Source organism: Heptranchias perlo, chromosome 20, assembly GCF_035084215.1.
Source record: "Heptranchias perlo isolate sHepPer1 chromosome 20, sHepPer1.hap1, whole genome shotgun sequence".
In the NCBI taxonomy this organism is placed as follows: Eukaryota; Metazoa; Chordata; class Chondrichthyes; order Hexanchiformes; family Hexanchidae; genus Heptranchias; species Heptranchias perlo.
Window position 1 is genome coordinate 27,793,407 of NC_090344.1, and position 3,831 is coordinate 27,797,237.

General features: G+C 42.9%; 1 non-coding gene across 1 annotated transcript; it reads left to right on the forward strand.

Moving 5' to 3' along the window:
- Positions 1-1,326: 1,326 nt before the first annotated feature.
- On the forward strand, positions 1,327-1,408 carry trnas-cga (transfer RNA serine (anticodon CGA)). Its single transcript has one exon. It is a non-coding gene; the product is annotated as a tRNA-Ser (tRNA).
- The last annotated feature ends 2,423 nt before the right edge of the window (positions 1,409-3,831 follow it).

Sequence of the window (3,831 nt, forward strand, 5' to 3'; positions counted from 1 at the left end):
AGTGTTCGATATCATGACGGGTTTCGATAAAGTAAATTTAAAAAAGTGCTCCCGTTGGCGGAAGGGTCGAGAACCAGAGGACGCAGATTTACGGTGGTTGACAAAAGAACCAAAGGCGAGAAAAGGAAAAACTTCTTAAACTAGCGAGTGGATATAATCTGGAATGCATCGCCTGAAAGGGTGGTGGAAGCAAATTTAATCCTTGTTTCTAAGAGGAATTGGATAAGTATTTGAAGGGAAAATATTTGCAGGTATACGGGGAAAGAACGGGGGAATGGGACGATCTGGATTGCACTTAAAGAGAGCTGGCACAGGCTCGATGGGCCGAATGGCCTCCTTCTGTGCAGTGACGATTCTATGATTCTATATCTCCCAATCTCCATCGTAAATGCTGCTAACTTGACGTTAGGTTTTTTCGATACTTTTATCTCTCTATCTCTCTCTGTCTCTGTCTCTCTGTGTTTCCCCCTGATGGACTTCTCAGGCAGCCTTGAACGGCAAAAGCTGATCGAACCTGCGACACCAGCAGAGAACGGTAAAGATCGAAAGACGGAGACGGGAGGAAAACGAAAAATCCAACCCAGATGATGAACTCGCAGATAATATCTACACATTAATGTCTCTTCGTCCTCATAGTGAAAACATCAGTAATTTTATTCCAGTATAAAAAGAAAGAAAGTCTTGTCTTTATAAAGCGCTTTTCACGACCTCAAGACCTCCCAAAGCGCTTTACAGCCAATGAGGTATTTTTGAAGTGTAGTCACTGTTATCCTTGTGGTAGAGTGGATAATCTGCGGATGCCGAGGGAGACAACAATGTAACTTTCGAGAAATTAATTCTGAAAAGTCTCACTTGGCATGACAAGTCGCACATTCAAAACGAATGTGGTAAAGAGAGGCTAATATTGTTGATATGAAATAGTTAGTGTACAACTTCACATTGCTGTGCATCGGAATAGAAAAAGTGATTGGATGGATCGCAGGATGGCCGATCGGCGATGGGTTGCACCGAATTCTGCACTGGTTGCACCCTTTTGATATAATGATGTGGAGATGCCGGTGATGGACTGGGGTTGACAATTGTAAACAATTTTACAACACCAAGTTATAGTCCAGCAATTTTATTTTAAATTCACAAGCTTTCGGAGACTTCCTCCTTCCTCAGGTAAATGTTTCAGGAGCTCCTTGAAGCCTACGCATTTATACATATAGAACAATACATGGTGTTTACAGACTGCCCCTGCAACTGCCCGTTGCCAAGGCAATCACCGTGTTCAGACAGAGAGGTGTCACCTTTTGATATAAGTAGCTGTTCTTTTTTTGCATAGCTGCGATGGCCGAGTGGTTAAGGCGTTGGACTCGAAATCTAATGGGGTTTTCCTGCGCAGGTTCGAATCCTGCTCCTAGCGCTACTTCTTATAGATTTGTTCAATGATCAAACAAATAAGGACTGGAGTTGACAGACCGTGTTCCCTCCCTCAGAGAGATGATCCAGCGTGGCAAATGCTTTTAATTCGGAGCCAATGGTCTCTTGCAGAGTTGCACGGCACGTGAAAGAATCTCTACCAAGCTCCATCTTAAATTCTGCTCGTTCGCAAAGCTTGATATTTATCCAATTTGTTTCCATACTTTAATCTCTCCCTGTCCCTGTCTCTTGACTCTCTGAATTTTCCCCTGATGGACTTCTCAGGTTTTCTTGAACGGCCAAGGATGATCGAACCTGCAACACCAGCAGAGAAGGGTAAAGATGGAAAGACTGAGACGGGGGGAGAAGCAAAGGTGCAACCCAGTTGATGTATTCGGAGCTATTGTCCACACATTTATGTCTCTTCGACCTCACAGTGAAAAAAATCAGCAATTTGAGTACAGTGCACTTATGGTAGAGTGTTTAAATGCGAGTGTTGAGACATACAACAATCGAACCGTTGCCATGGTGATGATCGAATCTAAACACTAGACCACAAAGAAACGCTGAAAATTCTTTGGTGCGAACAAGCAGCCCAACGCGGCCTTTCCTACTTGCCTCTTTGTAATTCAGGTCATTATCGTGCGAGACAAGCTGACCGCAAAAAAATGGCATTTTCTGTTCAAACTACTATCGCGACAGAAGGTGATGTTCAGGCAATGACAGCACCAAGTGCAACTAGGCATGTACATGAAATGGAAAGTGAGGTAAAATACTACCACAAGCTGCTGATGGACATGTTTCCATTTCCAAAATTCACGAACCTGAATGCAGCTCCTGGGAAAACTGCAAGGTCACGCAGGTCCATCATGAATCATTTGAAGCAACTGGCAGTTTAAAGTGGCATCTCCTCCTGCTTCTGTCGGGGGTGAAGGAGAGACACCGTCGTTATAAACGTACAGTTTGATTTTGTACAGAACTGTACAGAGAAGGAACACATATACTGGGGCTGTGAGATATTCGATATTATTCATATTTAACCACAAGAATATCCGCAATCAGAAGCTGAAAAGAAGGGAGAGATAAGAGGTCTGAGAATAAACACAGAGCTGAATGAATCACGGAAGAGTGAAAGAAAAATAAATCTTACCAGTTCCGCTGTGTTCCGTGCGCAATCTTGGGCGCTCCCCGATGGACTGATGGTGAGAATTTAATGCTCCCACCGCCGCATGAGTTCGATTCCAAGTCAGCGAATTAACATTAGCAAAAGTTATTAAATTAATTACATGAAACTAATTAAACCCTGTTGGTAGATGAATGACTGTTTTATTCACCATTAATCAAACGATAACTTTCTATTTCATACTGAAGGAGATGTTGACGTGGTTACCGAGAGACAGTCAAAACTTTAATCAGATTTTTATGTTTTGCAGGTGATCAAATTTCATCATTTTATAGACTGTATCTTAAGGGTATGATTAAAAGCTCAGTGCAGCTGTTGTTAAATTTAAAATGAATAGGAAATTGTCGCCGTTTATCACAGGAACGCCCGAACCGGTTCTACGATCAAGATGAAAGTAACGCAACGAGCAACATCTGATACAAAAATCCCCACCGTTTTGCTTTTCCAACATAAAGGGTGTGACATTTATTTTCTGAACATAGGAACAGTCTGATCTCGCTCACTACAGAAATCTCCATGTCACAGCGAACCAGCTCTCCTGCAGCGAGTGCGGCCTCCCTTCTGGCCTTTCGGGGGCTTGTCTGCCAAGGAGAATTGTAATTTTCTTGCTTCCAAAAAATACATTGAAACCCTGGAACTTTGAGGCGAAGAATCCTGAGGAAAAATCAAATAACAGCTCGAACCATCAAACTTCCGTGCAAACCGACAGCACCAACTAGACAGGCGAAGAGGTCACCTGCTGAACCAATAATTAATTGGGCTAAACTTTGAGTTTGCAGCGACCAATATAACAACTGTCTACAGTCAGTCCAAAATGAATGGTTGAAGCTTGTAGGAGTGAAAATCCAAACAGCCGGTCTTCACTCTTAAACCAGCAACTATGAAGAAAAACATGCCGGAGAAATACTCGCTTTCAGTGCGGTGACACTGGGCCAGAGTAAAACTCAGTTAATATGATTGGTGAGTGGCTGGAGGGTGGATTTCGAACTCCTGACCGATTGCACTGTGCATTTTCCAAATCTGCTTGGAGCACCAATCCCTTCAACTCATCACTTACAGGGACAATTCGATTCTCGGTTTCATTTCGCTGACGCTTGGTGAAATTTTACAAATTGGAAGCGATCAGTGTCAAAGCTAAACACGTCACCGACATGCTCACAGATACAAAGCGGCAACACTCTGCTTCAGCTAGATGAAAGCCGAGAGCGATTTCACAGTCAAATATAATGGCTAACAAAACTTAT